The 18,479-nt window shown below is 44.2% G+C and overlaps 1 protein-coding gene and 1 pseudogene across 1 annotated transcript in view; both read left to right on the top strand.

Moving 5' to 3' along the window:
• The first annotated feature begins 5,934 nt into the window (after window positions 1–5,934).
• On the top strand, window positions 5,935–12,668 carry LOC126534518 (sulfotransferase ssu-1-like; annotated as a pseudogene).
• Window positions 12,669–16,670: 4,002 nt separating this feature from the next.
• LOC126533782 (sulfotransferase ssu-1-like) overlaps window positions 16,671–18,479 on the top strand; it is a 29,496-nt gene continuing 27,687 nt past the window's right edge. The window contains exon 1 of the mRNA XM_050180978.3: window positions 16,671–17,009. The gene's annotated coding sequence lies outside the window, so the exon portion shown is untranslated. The remainder of the gene's footprint in view (window positions 17,010–18,479) is intronic.

Genomic DNA, 18,479 nt, shown 5'->3' on the forward strand with positions numbered 1-18,479 from the left:
CCTAGTCCCGTGACTCGAATTTAAACATGATACTTCGACGAGGTATAAAAATTGTCATTATCAACTTGCTTGCATAGAGCCAAACTTGCTTAGAGCGAAAAAGGAGGAGATACAAGAAAAGAACCGCACTATACTAGCGGATGTGGAGCTTCTGCACAAGTGTTACCACGCCAAGCAGTTCGCCAGCGTTTCACAGTACTTTTGGTTGCTCGGAACAGACGCTGAATCGACGCAGCTTTTATGAGCGATGGTTTCGCGTTTCGCCAGACATACGTGGGAAAACCCGCAATATAAGTAAACCTCTACCCCAAGTGGTATATTCTGTTTTATTTAACTGTTGCTAACGATGTGTTTATATTTTCTCTTTCTCAGCCTAAACTAGCCTGGGTTTAAACGCGGCACTACTTTCAGAACCGCTCTCATTTGTGCGTCATTTTCCTCCGTAGCTTTCCCTTCGTATCCGCAGAAAATTGTCCGCTAGTATAGCACGCAACAATGGCTTTATCCGCAAAAGAAACGTTTTCGTCCTCGGCAAACGTGGCAAACGTGGAAGGCAATGTAGGTGACAAGTACGGGCGCCGAAGAAATCAGAAACAATGCACAGTTTGCATATGTCTGTAACTTGGCTTTCGTGCAAAGATTTTACCAACGAAAACTCCTATTCACAGACTGCTTTTCTCGCTCTAAGTGATTTCATCCCTGCAAATTCTAACGACGGTGAACGAGCACCACCAAGGCTTTTCAAAACTTTTCTGCCCGATTGTCCCAACATATTGTCAGTTCCGCGGTGTGCAGAAAGAAAGCGAGAAACGAAATAAAGGGAAGGCAAGGACGAGTGTTGGATGTAAAAAGTAATTGGTTTTGCTAGCATGTGGTCGACGTTATTTGGTTGGAAAAAGACTTGGTCGCACATGCACATTTTTGCAAAGTATCCATTCGCATACAACAAGCGTCCTTCTGAGAAACGCATTTGTCTCGTAAAATTCATCAATCTTCGTTTCCGGCCATAAACAGGGTCCTCTGGTTAAAGGCATTTCTGACAACACGTTGATTAGCAACCTTGCATTTATTTTTCTTCTGCTGATTGCGGAACCATTCAGTACTCGCTAACAACACATTTGTATTCTCAATGATGTGAAATGACGTGAGCAATGTGGTCCTGTTCGTCCAAGTTTCTAACTCCACTGCTTGATGAGGATCTTCTTTAGATAGTACATTTCGAGAGATGTAAAACCGTCGTTACTGACGTGCTGTGCCTTGTCATTGTCCATCGGAGCAGTTCTTCAGCTTCCGTGCTTTCGCCAGTGCATGCGGGAATTCTCGAACATCTTTCTAACTACCACCAACGCTTCATATTAGTGAATGTCAGAACATGTGCTCTTACATGTACCTCCACTACTGACTGCGGATCCGCAACCTTCATTCGAAATCGTGCGAGGACATTGTGCCGTTGTGCCTCCCGGTCTAGAGTCGGATGCTTCCATTGTATCAAAAAAAAACTGCTGAGCATACAAAGCATAAAGAGATCTTAACAAAGAAAGAAAACAAAAGAAATGACATTCAAAACAGTAATATATGCCTACAAAACAAAGATTAGTGGCATAAAAAACGGGCTAAGCAAAATTAAAAATGATGACAATGCTAGAATTTCTTGTGTTTATGACAACAGCAGCTTAGTTAAAGCAGCTTTGAACTTAGAACTATCAGATATTTCGACGATAGATATGGGAAGGTAATTCCAACTTGCTGATGAACTGGAGATGAATGAATTGAAAAACATAGTTGATGCGGCACGAAAGAATACCAACCTTATGACGATCGTCGATGCGAGCTTAAACGTAGCAAAACAGGGATATAAATTTATCTTTAAGAATGAGGTTGTCATAATACATAATATTGAACATGCAGAGGTGAAATATTTTCCTACTGCGTGATAGCAAGGGTAATGATAAGCTTGATTTCATAGTAATGACGCTGGAGTTACGGTGATAAATAGGAAGAATGAATTGAGCCGCCCGGTTCTGGACACTTTCAAGTGGATAGATGAACTTCTCTTCCCTGGGGTCCCAGAGTGATCGTGCATATTCATGTTTAATACAAACTAACAATTTACAAAAACGTAACTTTACAGAACTAGAACGAAGGCAAAAATGGCCGTGTATGTAGCACAGCATGCAATAAACGTTCTTGGTTATATGGTCTACATACATCTTACAACAAAAATTGGAAGAAATAAATACGCCACCATATTTGTAACAAGACACACACTCGAGGTTACTAGTATTAAGATGATATGAAGGCAGTGTAGTATTACGGCGAGAAACACGCATGTACTTACGTTTGTTCATGTTGTTAACGTGTAGTTCCATGCTTCACATGTCAACCCACTCAAGAGCATGGTTGATATCGTACTGAAGATAACCTATATCGGTGTCACTGTTAATATTGCGGTGTATGACGCAGTCGTCTGCAAAAAAAATAATTGATGATCATAACCGATCAGGTAACATGTTAATATAAATAAGACGAAGCAAAGGTCCCAGCACAGAACCTTATCTTATACATGATTCAACTGTAGAAGTGACAGAGGAAGTCTTATTAGCTATAAAAAATTGGGAACGATCGTGGACAAAAGAGTGCAGCCATTGAAGAACGTTAGGATCAAGGTTGAGTTTACTTAATGCTTTCGAAAATACTAGAGATATACAGTCATAAATGGAACCCCTGTCAACTATGCCATGTAGATCATGTGTAAACCATAAAAGTTTGGTTTCAAGAGAAAACGACTTGTGAAATCCACGCTAATGATCTGTAAAAGATGTGCTTGACTGTAGGAATGATGCAAGGTGAGAGTAAATGACCTGTTGCATAATTTTACAGGGAATGCATCTATGTGAAATGGGCCGATAATGATATGCTGAATGGCTACACCTGGACTTGTGCAAGGGAATCAATCGCCTTCCCGACCTTCTAGCCCTCCGGAATGCAGGCTGTCTGAAGAGACTGCTGGAATAGATTAGAAAATAATATAGGACTGTACACATTAGTCACGATTATAAACTTGGAATTTACATTATCAACGCCACATGATGAAGAAACACTTAATTTATGTATAATTATTTCTATTCCAGCAATATCACAGACAGCAGAATCCATCGGTATAAAGCCAGTACCGGGAAAGGTAGGAGTTACAGGACACACATTTTCGGAAAAATCAGCAACAAATGCAGAGTTCAGAACAATTGCGCGTTGATCAAGTTGGATTGGTTGATTGTTGAAGTCTTTAAGGGTGGTAGCTGATTTGCCTCTTTTGCTCACTGCGCTACAAAATTGCCTAGGGTTAGTACTTAGGAGAGATGGTAATATAATATTGAAAAATAAACCATTGGCACGCTTGAGAGCATTCTTTGTATTCGATAGCCACGGTCTGATAAGTAGTCCAACGTTCTTGAGTACCGCTTAGTTTTGCAGAGCAAAAAATATATTTTTTTTTTATTACAGAGCCTTTTTAACGACTGAGATAACCATGGTGATTGCCAGCTTGACGCAATAACTATGCGTCGAACGTATTTCTCGATTAGCGATGACACGTTTATGCAATCTGGAAAGTTGGGCTAGTTGGTGAGTAATCATCATATCTTGCTGGTGAAGGAGCGCACTGACACGGACACAGTGAAGACACATATGAAAAGCAGCTAAGCGCTCGCGCAACCTACACCTCGAATTGTTTTTCGGGGCGAAAACACATAAGGTTGGCGTTCCGTTCAGAGCCATAGTATCAGAAAGGGACTCGTGGCAGTTGGTTGCTTCTTCATTTCTTCAAAACCACCTCAATGGCTTGATAGTTATCGATCCGTTCGTGTTACGGAACGAAAAAAAAAGGCAGCGAGTGTCGTCTTTTCTTGTGTGTCTTCACGGTGTCCGTGTCAGTGCGCTGCTTCACCAGCAAGGTATGATGACACTTTCCTTTCAATAAATTCCAAATAGTATTCACGCAGCGATCATCAATGTTAGGCAAGTAATCATCTAAAGAGACAGCTCATGGTTAAGAGTATACTAATTAGCGTTTTCAATTAAATAATGATTATATGAGGTTTTACTAGCCAAAACCATGGCCACGGATATAATCAGATATATTTTTTGCGGTTACTCTTGTGAGGCACGGTGCAATTCAAAGAAAATGAAGCGCTAAGTGAACGCTTAACCCGAGTAGGTACGATATGGGATGAAAAAGATCAGCCACAGTAATGAGTACTAAATCGCGGATGTTACAAGCAGTAGACGTAATTCCAGTGGCCTGCATTACAAGCTGAGACAAGTTGAAATCACTGCACAAATTAAAATATCTGTCGCCTTCGCTCGAAAATGATGACTATAGGAATGCAAATTTAACCATAATATATGAAGGAAATTGGAGACATTTAATAAATGAAATGGGCTATTGCGATACCGCACTGTAATCATATGGATGACATCATGAATATCGTCAGCAAAGGCGGGTTATGAGGACGATGGACTATAACAAACCCCCAATATCAATTTCTTAGAGCACGTTTGTACTTCATTAAAGAAAAGTGCCAACTTATTAAATTATGGGGTTTTACGTGCCAAAGCGACTTTCTGATTATGAGGCACGCCGTAGGGAGGGACTCCGAAAATTTGGACCACCTGGGGTTTTTTAACGTGCACCTAAATCGAAGTACACGGGTGTTTTCGCATTTCGCCCCATCCAAATGCGGCCGCCATGACCGGGATTCGATCCCGCGTCCTCGTGCTTAGCAGCCCAACACCAGAGCCTCTGACAACCACGACGGGTGAAGTGCCAACTTATTAGTAAGATGGATAGGAAAAGACAAAACAGCATCAGAGCCTTCAATAAGCACGCCTCCGCCACTCCTAGCACCCTGTTTCACCGGTAAATGTTTTAGAGTTTTTTTTTTTTTTTTACCGAGCAAGTCGCTACTATCAATCTTCGCAGATAACTATGTTTCCGTAAGACAGATTATGTCGGCGTCAGAAGCGTCGACAGCACAGCAAAGATCATCACATTTCGGAAGTATGCTTCAGACATTTGTGAATAAAAGCGAAAGTTGGTTACTTGCAGCTAACTTGGATCCACTGGCCCTTGCTCAGTGGTATTCAGCGGCGGGTGGTGCAGAAGCATCACAAGATTCGACCGATGGCGCGAAGGCATTAGGAATTTCACGCGCGTAATCATCACAAGGATCGTAGGTGTATCACTTTCTGTTTATGTACAGGTTGTTGAAGCGAAGCTTAAAACCTAAGGTTGCGCTTTCTACGTCAGTCATAGCCACACGGCGCTATTTGCATGCATGAGCGGTCGTTCTTCCTACAGCAATCGCTATCCCTTACTGTTGTCCTACTACATCTTCCGTATATAGAAATCGCCCAACGAGACATTAGCGTAACTCCACTCCTGGCCTTTCTTTCGTCATCTCGCACTTCATCATGCGCTAGTCAGTACAACATCTTGAGAGCACCGTCGAGCGTAGTGCCGTCCCGACCCTCATCACCACGTACCACCTCAGCAATCTCTTGGATTTTCTTGGGAACCGAAAAGACGCTTTTAAATGGGACGTGTTTTCCAGCATCCTTTCCAACGAACAGGCTGATTGTTACTCCACTAATAAGGGTAATTGTGATAAAATCCATTCCAGCTTATTCCGAAAATGCTATTCATGATTTCACGTCATTTCATAGTGGAAAAAAACCAACGACCCACGCAGAGTTTTCTTAGGTTTACGCAGCTCAAAACATTGCCAGTGAAGCCAAAGGTCATACAGGCTACTTAAATAGACATAAGCTAAATGATAAATGAACGGCAGGGTGCTTAACCGGGTCTGAGCCGGGCTGGCTACCCAACACTCTCAGCAACCTTCCTTTGGTTCTTCTCGGTGCAGGCTCTCTTTCATCATGACTACGTCCGACGTCTACCGTATTCAGGACGGCCTCCACATTAGTTGTATATTCCAGGAGTCTCTTGTCAAAGAAGCTCTCGCCTGCAAACCCAAGCCAGGCGACGTGTTCATTGTCTCTTTCCCAAAATGTGGAACCACATGGATGCAGCACATAGTGTACGCCATCTTCAACAACCACCTTCAACTCAAGGTTTGTATTGCAAGATACGCTTGAATTTATTATTTTGCCACTGGGCTTCCAATCGGGTAAAACGAAGCAACTGAGTGTTGCACATGTTGGTAAACATACTTTAAAAGCATTGCAGCGCTGGCAGACAGGGATAATAGCAAGACACAGGGCTCCTGCTGTTTTCCTCTTGACACAGAGACATGCAGGACGCCTGTGTCGTGCTCTTGTCTCTGTCTGCCAGAGCTGTAGTGCTTTCAAGGAGAAAGATAGACACAAGGGCTCACTCGTCTGGTAAGGGCGTGTAGCTTGAAGCTTCCTTAAAGCTGGGTTTACACGACCAATTCGAATTACACGAAACGAATTGCGTAGCATTCTGTTTTGTCCCTGTGTGGGGCATCGACGAGCGGCATTCAGACGCACGATGGTCATCCGCGGAATTTCGTCCACCCGCGTCGATCCAGCCTCCGTAACACATGGACTGCGTCGAAATTTTGTGCTTTAATCAGGAGCGGCAGGAAAGCTTGGCCCTTCCACTGAGTTATAAGCTAGACAATGAGCCAACTCCGCCATTTTGAGCAGCAAATAAGAAGGTGACCCACTTCGAAGGCATGTGATCGCGCTAAGATATTTCGGCAAAAGTTGCGCGGGAGATGATGCACGTCTATACAAATTTTGCATGATCGCTGCCAGGTATGATAACGTCAGCGCTATCCAACTGCACCACAGGCGCTGAATTGTTCTCGCGCGGTAGTGATTTTACATTTTCCCGAAAAAGCGCTTTTTCTCGAGGGATACTGTAGCTTCCGTTACACGGAAACAACGTCATCAGCTGACATGGAGACATTCAGCCTAGCCCCTTTAGACAGAATGAGTAACCATTTCTAATCCGTTATCCCACTCCAAGGGAAGGGTATTGCAGATCTATACCCTTTGTCTGATCTCGGAAACCAAATGCGGGCGTTATGTCGGCCATAAGTTTCTTACAATTACTAGAGGGAATACTGGCACTGCGATTGTTGAGCCACCATGGGAATGATGCGTATTAGATGCATTTATCCGATCTTCGTACTTGGGGTTTCAAGCATTCTTGTGGCTTTGTTTAATACCCTTTATCGGGGCCTAAATTGGCCTAAAATCTAAAGCAATGTATACATATTTTAATGCAGAAGGTAATATGTATCAGGGCTAATCAAGGACTAAAGACTAAGCAAGCATGGTCGCGGCTAATTGCAGTGGTTCCGCTTGTCCGTGCTTTCGAGGCATAACCGTTTCAATTTCAGGCTTCTGTGCTTGAGGTCCTGTTTTCGAATAGTGCCATCAGACAATTTTAGCATTGTTTACTTAATTCTTTCTAATCAGTACTTTTCCAAAAATTGCCACATTGTAATATCACGGAGTTATCTAAAGCTGGAAAGACGAAAGTTCGGCAAATCTATGTTCTACACATTGTGCTCATGTTAGCTGAACCACTGTGGAAGTGAGCGGGCTGAACTGTCCTACCTGCAGTTCTCGTAGACACTAGCGCCAGCATTTCCTCTTGTAATTTTACTAAACTCTATGATGTCAGCGATCTTCTTAAAATATGTTATCTATATCGATCTAAGAACGCCTTGCTTAAGCTACACATAGGGGGATGTCTGGGACTGACGTGTTTGAGTTGGTGGCTGTTTGCGCCTTGAAACGGTTGATACATACCTTGACATACACAAGCGCACGAAGCGTCAAAGCGCGTAATTTTGTTACGTCTAATGGTGCCAAATAAAGAACGACCTCCTAGCACACTTCCAGCGCTCTACCAAATTCAGGAAGCAGAATAATTGCATGAATAATTCTGACACTTACGGCTCTTTGCTCGCCAGGGCTGGTGCCTTGAGATGATTCAAACTAGGCAGCCTCTATAGCATGCCTACGCCCTTCATCTGAGCAAGCGTATGTACGATTTGCCCCTCAAAGGTGGTCTAAAACATGGTGTCCACGACGAGTGCAGACTTGGCGATTGCTTCCAGCACGTGCCTTCAGTTATAGCATATATAGCCTTTGAGATTACATCCGTCACTGGGGCGTGGATGTCGACGCCACCGATTACAACAGTAATTTACGATTCGAAACACACGAACATGCTCCGCACTCCACAGCACGAATATTTTACAACTCAGTACATAGGCCTCATTCTCGCAGACGCCAAGATTTCCGTCGCGTCACCATTACAGCACCGGTTTTCGTCAAGGGAGAGGGCTTCCGAGTTTTCTACGAATGAACAGGTCTCTCGCGACATAGAGCGGGGCTCCGCGTTTTTCGCCAGTACGGTGACAGAGCCGCGTCCCTACAAATGGGCCGAACAGAAATTAAGCTAGAGCCATTTTACAAAGCTGAAGCTGGCAACAGCAGCGGCTAGCAGATAGGCTGCGCAAATGTCATCTAGGTGTAGGCGAATATGGGACCGGTCAGTCAACACTGTGCAAAACAGTGCTTCTGTCAACGTCACCACTGCCGTCGCCTATTGCTACACTGCTTCGTCGCGCCTGCTGTTCGTTTTTGTTTTTTTCGCGTGATGGTGACGCGACGAAGTATTGGACGGCTGTGTGAAAGAGGCTTTAGGCGCCTATTCCTGTGTTTCGTGTCGACGTGTCCCTCGCCGTAACTGAGCGAGTGACTACACCGAAGGGTGAAATAGCGAACGCGGAGCGCAGCGGGGAATGAAGGACGGCGATAGCGAACAGAGTGCGGGGAAAAAGGGCAAGAGCAAAGTTTGGCGAAAGTGTAAGAAAAGCGTAGTGCCGCCCAAGACAGACACTGTGGCGAAGACCGCTACGAGATGGCGCCAGAGTAGTGCACCGTCGTCTGTTCACCATGCGATGCGGCGATCGCGTCGACCGATCCCATATATGAAAAAAAGCACTGCATGAGCGCAGGTCTGTTTGCGGTATTTGTCGTGAATCGCGCCCACTCGTCACCCACGCGCTGTTTCTCACGATGTCCCGCTTAGCGAGGCAGTAGGTAACGCCACCTTTGCTTCCGTTTGCAATGTGTCACACGGGACAGACTGCCCGCGCTAGCCAATATAACGCGAAATGAAAGCGCGCAGAGAGCTGCTCTCAAATTTCACATTAAGGAGTATACTAATGGTCGGTGCATCTTTATTTTCCCACATGGCTGACTACGAGCGTCCGCCGCCACCGTGACCGACTCGGACGGGTGCGGCTGTGGTTAAAATTGCGAGCAATTCACAGTTAGATTATTGCTGGCACAGGGAGTATACGCCAACATACCGGGTGTTTCTAAGACTATTTTACGTAATACCTAAAGATAGCCTTTCTGAAAAAAAAGGACGGTACCTTCGGAGAAATGCCTTCAGCGAGGGCGACCACGGGGTGACAAGTGACACGTGGTAATTAGTCGCTAACCATTAAAAATACTAATTCACTTACAAACATTTTTTCAGTAGGCTCATCGTAAACCCAAAATTGAAGCGAGCCTCCGTACAAGCCATATCTACTTTCGGCACTGGAGAAATACGATTACGTGTGGAATTCTGACACAACATATTTGGGCCGTCAGAGGGCGCGATACCAAAACTGGGAGACTGAATGCAACGAGCCCAAAGCCGCACACCTCAAGGTGGCGTCCTGCTTACGCCATGGAACATCGGGCAGCCAGCGCATTACGACAGCGAGAAGCACGGAGCCGCAGCCGAGCTTAAAAGAGAAATGATGAATTGTTGATAATTATTGAATAATTACCACTTATCACCCGTCACACCCCGTGGTCATTACCGGTGACCGCATGTCACCGAAGGAGGCGTTCTTTTATTTCAAAACGGTTATTTTTTAAATATTACCTAAATATACTTCGTATAAGCACCGGTATATGCTCCCCTTGGTCTCTGTCCCCACTCGGATACGTCAAATCGCTTTTATAGGCAATTCCTGATAATTTTTAAGCATAGACTGTCTTTCCGTACCGCACAATGACAGGCTCAAAGTTATAATGAATTCGAGGGCTTTGCGTGCCAAGCTTACGATCTCATTATGAGGCGCCCCCTCTAGTGCTAGCTTTGACTACCTTGGGTGTTTAACATACGCGTAAATCTACGCGCACGCCTATCTCTACCTTTGGGCTCATCAAAATGAGGCAACCACGGCGGTGACCGAAGCAGGGACCTCCAGCTCAATATGGCGACGCCATAGTCACTTTGGCTACCGCAGCGGGCTTTGAGCCTCCTTTGATGAATGGCTCATTGCAATTTCTGGCTTAAATAAACATTTTCTTACCTTTCGGTTTGTGCTCTATATAGATGCAGTTCTTCGACGCGTAATACAAATATCAATGCCGCACACGTGAAAACTTCTTTATGAATACTTTCGTGGTTCCTATGGCACTCGGCGGACGCGGCGTGTTTCCAACCTAGATCCGAAATCGAATAGCCCTAAATCTTTTTCTTGGTGCCCTGTGTGCACGATGGCATGCACTTTGAGCAGTTCCGCCTGGCAGACAAAAAAATAAAGGAGAGGGGGGAGGAGTGAGAGACTACATTACAGCGACACCAATATGAGTGGAGGCTTGGTAGTAGTCAAATATAGCACTGTACTTAGCTGGCGCGCCAAATGAATTTTCACATTGGCACTTTTGTATATCAGTCTACGGATTACACGTGCAAACGCTGATTACTTTGCCTCGTAATACCCAGAGTGTTAGTGAACGTTTGAGATGACATCACAGAGTAGCGATTTATTCAGGTTTCGTGATTAAACACAGAGGTAGCAAAATTAAGATTTCCTTATTCAGTCCCACCTGGTCACCCTTTAAGTCTGGATCTAACTTCAAGTCCATCTTCAAATTTAACAAAGACGTATGTGGTTCTGGAAAAGAATTTATAAATCACTCGCAGCAGCAAAGTAGGCCCGCATTCAAAAACGTGGAAGTTAATTCGAATGACTTTCCTGCCGGGAGTTCGTCTGCTACGCTACGTGGAAGACTTCAAAGTTTTATGTTCAAGCTTGTGACGAGCCTAAGTGAATTAAAGTTCAGCAGCATCTATGATATTTTTCTTTGCATAAGACAAGCGCCGCCCAAATTCTAGAAGCACCACTTGCGAACTAAAGTTGATTCGATCTTTTGCTTTGACGTCCCTTCATTATACCCATGTAAACTCAGGGAATTTTTCTCAGCTTAAGAACACAATGTTAGAGCACGAAATGCTGAAATCAAGGCTGAGGAAAAGTAAAATGTTTCCAAAATGAAGCTGCAAGGAGAGCTCAGCATACAGATGTTTTTTTTTCGATGCATCCTGCCCGAAACTCATTATTGCGTGTAATTTGCTGCCTTTGAAGGCAGTACAAATTTATTTTCCTACTGGATATTTTCGTGCTACCTACCTAAAGACAATGGCCAAAGTATTCATCGCGCTATACATACCACGGCGCTGTTGTTGCACAGAAAGTTTCGACGATCCAGAGCGCTTGCTCTCTATACTGGAAAGTATCGCTTTTTTGACTTTTATTAGCGGATATTTAAAATATTTGACCGAAATTCAACTTAAATACCCCTGCAACAGTAGTGTCTGGCATGTTTTGGTTAGTGTTATTTCAAGTTCAACCTAACGATAACCAATACATTCCTGCTAGTTCGAGTAAAAACGATCGAGCACGAAGGCTTCAATGAATGTTAGTGGCTGTTACTGCTTCTTGCGATGTGCCTGTCCTTTGGCGGGCTACAGCGTCACCTTTCTGTAAACCTCTTCCAACTTGCAGGACATAGATGACTTCTTGAGAATGGCCCCTTTCCTAGAATTGCTGGGAGCCGGAGCTGTGGAGAGTATGCCGCGCCCCGGATCCATAAAAACTCACCTTCCTTACTCCCTCGAGCCCCATTCGCCGAAAGCCAAGTACATTTACGTGATGCGTAACCCCTACGACTGCTGCGTTTCATTTTACCACCACACCAAGTCATTCCCAGCATATCGATTCGCGCAACAGCCATTTGACAAGTTTTTCGACATGTTCGTCGAAGGCAAAGTCGACTTCGGAGACTACTTCGACCATCAGATATCCTGGTACGAACACAGGAACGATGGTAACGTCCTCTTCATAACCTACGAGGAGCTCCAGACGGATCGTCGAGCAGGAATTCTCAAGATTGCCGACTTTCTCGGAGAAAGTTACGGGGGGAAGCTCCGACAGCAACCGGAAGTCTTGGAGAGAATTTTGAGCACTAGCAGCTTGAAGACAATGAAGGATTTCAACGAGGAGTTCAAAAAATGGACTGCGCAAGCTGTCTATTTTATTGGAGATTGAGAAAATCTTGAATGGGTATCCGCGGAGGCGGCTGCGGACTTGAAGAAGCCGATGACTGGAGACTTCGTAAGAAAGGGAATCATTGGTGACTGGAAGAACCACTTCACGCCGGGTCAAATTAGGCGCATGAAGGAGAGGATTGCAGTGAAAACCAAGAACAGCACGGTCATGAGCCTTTGGAAAAACATTGATCTTCCGTAACCAAATATACCTGTTGATATAGTCGACGTGTACGAGGGATGCCAAACAGTTATTTTGGGGTGCAGGTTTTTGGTGCAACTTTTTAGGAAACAATAAATAGAACTGTAAGTTTGCACTAGCAGATAAAAAAAACAATGTTCAATTACTCGGAAACGATGATTCGCAATTGAAGAAAATGTCGCCTGGGTCCGTGAATCGAACAAAAAATTAATGCCTTCTTAGAGCTGTCTCTTCACCTCTCAAGTAGATGACAAGTGCTCAGTCTAATTGCCCACTAATATCTGCATTCGCCATTTCCATCTTATAGTCTTGCCGCTAGATGAAAATTTTTGTTTCTTCGGCGCAATGGTTACACGCTGTTGTCGTTACGTGCAGCAGTCAGCTGTATAAATTTTCATAACTTCGAAGTTCGACGAGGGGTGAAAATCTTTATGTTAGATGACTTGGAATAGTTCATGCGGAGTTCACCCTTTCTGGAGATGATCGGAGGTGAAGCCATGGAATCTTTGCCACGTCCTGCTGCAATAAAAACGCATCTTGCCTTTCGATACGTACCCTACTCTCTACAAGCCAAATACATATATGTCAGGCGTAGCCCCTACGACTTTTGCGTTTCATACTATTATCACTGCAAATCATTCCCAACGTACCTATTCGACGAGCAGCCGTTAGACAAGTTCTTCGACATTTTCGTTGGAATAAAAGCGGAATTGGGAGACTACTCTGACCACCAGATCTAATGGTACTACCACAGAAACAACTATAACGTGCGCGGCGTCACCCGCAAAGAACTGAAAAATGGCACACCGCACCACAGTTCTCTATATAGCCACATTTCTAGGAGAAAACTCCGGCAGGAAAATACAGGAGCAACAGGAAATTTTGGAGAGAATGTTTAACGCGTCCACTTTAAAGACCATGAAGGGGTTCAACGAGTAATTCAAGATATGTTGTACAAAAGCCGTGGAGACATTGGAAACGACTGGAAGGTGCCAGTCGCACGCGATCACAATAACACAAGTAATAAAGAATCTAGGGACTAGACAGTTTCTATGGAAGGGAATAACTGGTAATTGGACAAATAGCTTTGCTCCTGACCACATAAAGCGTATGAAAAAAAAAGATAGTGCTCATAACAAAGGGCAACACCCTGATTAGTCTGTAGTAAGGAGCCGCTCTCCCTTGAGCACCGCGCTTCTTCGTAGCCTGCGAATGAAATTTAACACTCTGCAACTCTGCTCTCCTGGTATTTCATTACCCACCGCAGTGCCTCCATTGCTGCGTCCACTCTGCTGCGACGGGAATACCGCGCTTTCGATTCCCGGCAGGTCTGGTAATATTTCGACGACGGCCTATAGCAATAACACTCGTGTACTCATTTTTCGCATTTATCAAGCAGCTTGACCATTCAAGCACCAGTTCTACTCTTTCTCACTCGCGTACGATTAACGTGATGCTATTTGAAGGCGGCGAGCCGAGGTTTCTTGTGTGCCTCCACTAACATTTATCTTTACTTCCGAGCAGCAATTGAAGATGGACCATGCAGTGTTACCTAGGTCATTAGTCAGTAAACTTAGAAGCTCTGACCGAAACGGGACCGAGCCCATTACCTAATTCTCCGTCTTCGCAGGCGGTTGAAAAATTAGGTGTACTCTTGCAGCTTCCCGTATACAAAATACTTAAAATAATTTTACGTTACGTTGCTTCATGATTTGTTTAAAGCTTGTCGAAATATCATTATTTCACAGCTGATAATGGCTATCGGTAGTGTGGAGATGGTACGAAATCAGTAGAAAGATGGCGTCCAAGCACACTGCGATGAATTATGGTGGATCATTACCGCGACTAGAACATTAACTCGAAACATTTGCAGGCTTAAGGACATTTACGAAGCGCAAAAACAACTAGCTGGACAGTGTCAGTAGAGTCACTACGCGGTCGCCCGGCTCAAGTGATGATTTTGGCTTTGTTGAAAAACTTCAGGGGGTAGACATTTTACAGGTGGCCCTCACTACGGCCCCCCTATCCGGTGCTTCGGGATGAAGAATCCTATAATATTTTTTATTACGGATAACATTCTCATTGAAGATGAAGATAGCGATAATGTATTGCCTCGCACGTTACCGGGCATTAACATAATGTTTGCTTTGATAAGAATTCTTGGAAACCGAAGCACCTGAATGCATCTCTTATGTTTTTTTTACATAATTTTTTCTCACACTGGGGTTTCTGGTCACTAAATGATACATTCGTGCAAGTATTATTTTGGTACGTGACACAGCTCAGCTTGTAGTATTTATTTTAGTGATGTGTGCAAAATAGAAGAGACGATTTTGAAAGAGCATATTTGTTTTTGGAAAGAAAGAAGCAAGGCACTATTAAATGTAGTGAATATTGCGTACAAAAGAATGACAATTTCTATCGCCAAGAGAGTGTATTGCCATCATCGACCAGTGCAGTAAGTTGATGTGTCGACGCTCTATTCGATGTTGTCATTTTTTGTTCTCTGTTTCGATATGAAAATATTGTTTTGTCCTCACATCGTGTCCTTACTTGGTTTCTTTGGCCAGTCGTGATTGACCAATGGTAATACGCGAGGTGAATGACATAGATAATGATGAAATAATATTTGATAGAACGGTGTTTAACACTTTAAAGTGAAAAAAAATGTGCCTGTTAAAAAACAACCATTTAGTCTTGAATCTTTCGTCCGCCTGCATCTTGTAATCACTTTTACAAATAAATGCCCAAAGGGTGCCTTTTATCATTAATTTTGATTTCATGGATTGCCTCCACCAAATCTTTGCGAAGTTTTTGCAGAACGGAAAGGTAAGCCGCCATTCTACTTAACCGCAAATTTCATCACGGAAGAACAAAGCCAATACGGAAATAGTTACTTGAACATTATGCAATTACCATGCGTATGCGGAAATTGCAGCAAAACAAGTAATGATGAGTATTTGCATATATCGCTGTCAATGATTACACAGAGGCCTGCACAAGAGTCTTCCAGAAAGGATTTGCAGTTTAGCGCGAGGGGAGGGGGGGGGTTATATTTCGTAAGAATCGACCTAGTGAAATGTCCATCTCGGCCGCTGCTGATTGGATGCAGCTGCAAGAAAGAGAAGGAGACGAGCGGCCTTAAGCAATCAGCAGCGGTGGAAATGGAGAGTCCACATGGATTCTTACAGAATATATGATTATTACAGAATACCCCCCCCCCCCCCCCCCCCCCTGGTTTCATTTGAGACGTCTTCCCAGAGAAACATTCAGTTTCCTTTTTATGGTTCCGGCTACACCTTATCCTATTTTACCTGCTTAACCAATACTCACACAGTTGTCCACACACGAGCAGGTGCCATTTTTATCGACTGAAGCATTAACACTTCCACTCGAGTGCTGCTTTCATGGCCTGCTTTTACAGCGTACTAAACTGCGACATACCATTCGTCGCAGAGCGCGTCATGCATACGTTTCCAAACTGTACTTCCTCTAAGTCACGTGTTCCATTCTTTTATAATTGCCGTTGCACTCTCGATTGTTGGAAAGACATTCGTCATGTCTTTCATAACCGCTTTGGTTTTAATGAATGCCATGCTGGCTGCTCTCTCAAGAGAAAATATGTAGTTTAGCGCCGACAGCCTTTCGCTTCTCCCTGGAATGACGGGGTCATTTACGCCTCCTTTCTATCACATGAAGCACTCGCAAGGTAATAAAACTATGAAAAAAGTTGACCAGCACGAAGTTGTCTCCTTCCTCGACCAGGCGCTTTCCCACTTGGATCTCCGTGCCACTTTGGTGCACGCGCGACAGAGTCAAGGACACCGCGTGATTACGGCACTGCTCCTCACGCTCTCCTCTCCCGCCAGCCTTCACCCTTGCTTGAATACGCAACCGCGACACACGGAGAGAGGTAGGGATGTTCACTTAGCTGCGCACTGTAAAATAGTTCCACATTTCAAGGAGCGGATCGAGGCACGTGCAGGTGCTCGCACTGGCCTCAATACGGGCCAAATGATACCGTGAAGAGGAAGGCCGCAGCGTCCCACCGCCAAATATGTGGCGCCGATCAGCGAGGCCGCAGATACCAGTGAAGGCGCAATGATACGCTGCCTCAATGAACGCGCAGCTCCTCTTTCTCTGTGTGCGAGAGCGTGATGACGTGACCAGACGCCGAAGGCGAAAGCCGATACCAGTCGCTTGGCATGAATCTCCGAGTTCGGCGGGAGTAAACCACAAGCGGAAACGTACGTGCGCGTAGTATGCAGGGTCAAAAGGCTGTAGGCGCTTTTCCCGCTTGACAGAACGCCCCGAAATTCCGAGTGCCTGTCGCAGCTCACGCCGGGTGCACCACCTTCCTGGTCTTTTGATCGACTCGTACGTGACCGTTGTAGCGGGCTGTTTAAGGTAGGTTTCGTTTCTCCCCATTGTTTCTTTGCCGTGTTCAATTGCTTACACTGCCTCTGAAGGAGTACTGACATCCATTTGCGAAGTTGTAGAAATATTGAGAAACTTTTTTTTTGCCGGTAAAATGATTACTGTTTGCATGTATGCAAGTTAATTTGGTTCTCGTATTTTATGTTGATTCTAATGTTAGTCTCCTAATGCCGCACCTAGCGTCATCGACATTATCATAGCGTCATAACACAGCGAAAACTTTCCCGAGGATGCGCAGCAATATCGATGGCTGTGAAGATGATAAAGAGGCCGATAGGAAGTATGATAAACAAAGCGATGAAAAGATGATACGAAACAAGGACGCCGCGCGCGTTTATATTGGCTGGGATCACGTCCGCTTCCGAAACGATCACAGGAACAAAATGAGGCAGTGTTTTACACGTCGGCACACATCGAATTCCTAAATACCGAAACCTGATCTTGTTCGCAGAGCGTTATATTAAAATACGCTTTTCTTATTCTAATTTCGCATTTTGCGAGAAGAAGCTCCCTTTTAACGGTCTTATCCCTGGGCGTGCATAACTTTATATGTGTATTTTTGTTATCCGGGCACCTGCTCATTTAATTCTGCGTCACTGCCTGGTATATGTGTTTAGAAACCTGTATAATCATAAATGTAGGGGCTGAGTGCTATGCAACTTGTATGCAACTTGTCCTCGACTTTCTTCTCGTGATGTTCCCACGTGCATGGGACTGCGCTATCAAGACTTTTTCTGAACATATGACGTTGTTTTTTGATATATTTATTATGGTTGCTTACATGTTAAAAGGAGTAGTTGTCAACATGACAGGGTGAATACGTCTGTCTCTATATTGTATTTCACTAAAAAAAGGAAACTTTTTATGACGCTGTGATACTCACAACTTTTCTTTTTATAGAGCTTTGCGGTTGTTGACGTTCATCTACTGCAAAAAAATGACAAGGCAGAAATTTCATTGCAGTAGCACTTCGCAAAGAAAATATGACCGAAGTGAGCGATACTTCCGCCTAGTAATGCGTGCAAACTTTGTTCACAAGATTCTGGAAAAGACTTGAGAGATGAAGATGCTTCTTTTTGAGGGAATTTTTGAAATATATAACCAATACCATCTTGATAAAAATAAATAGATCATTGAAAAATTAGAGTGACGTTCAGACTTCTTCATTCCCTCCCCTGTTTAAGGCTTTGATGCGATTACATTCACTAAACACTTAATGTTGTCAGAAAGGGAAGTGGGGGCGCACCCCTAAGTTACTCATTCGAAAACCTCGTATTTAGGGTTTATATAACCTAGTCGAATCTTGTGAACTACGTCAGATATGCTGGTTATATTGCTAGAATTTAAAATTACAAATCGCCCCGTAGAATTCCGAGAGTACAATCAAAAGACTTGCAGGCGCTTACGTCAGCAGGCACTTTAGCCCACGTTCGTATATCG

This window comes from Dermacentor andersoni, chromosome 7 (assembly GCF_023375885.2).
Source record: "Dermacentor andersoni chromosome 7, qqDerAnde1_hic_scaffold, whole genome shotgun sequence".
NCBI classification, from domain to species: Eukaryota; Metazoa; Arthropoda; class Arachnida; order Ixodida; family Ixodidae; genus Dermacentor; species Dermacentor andersoni.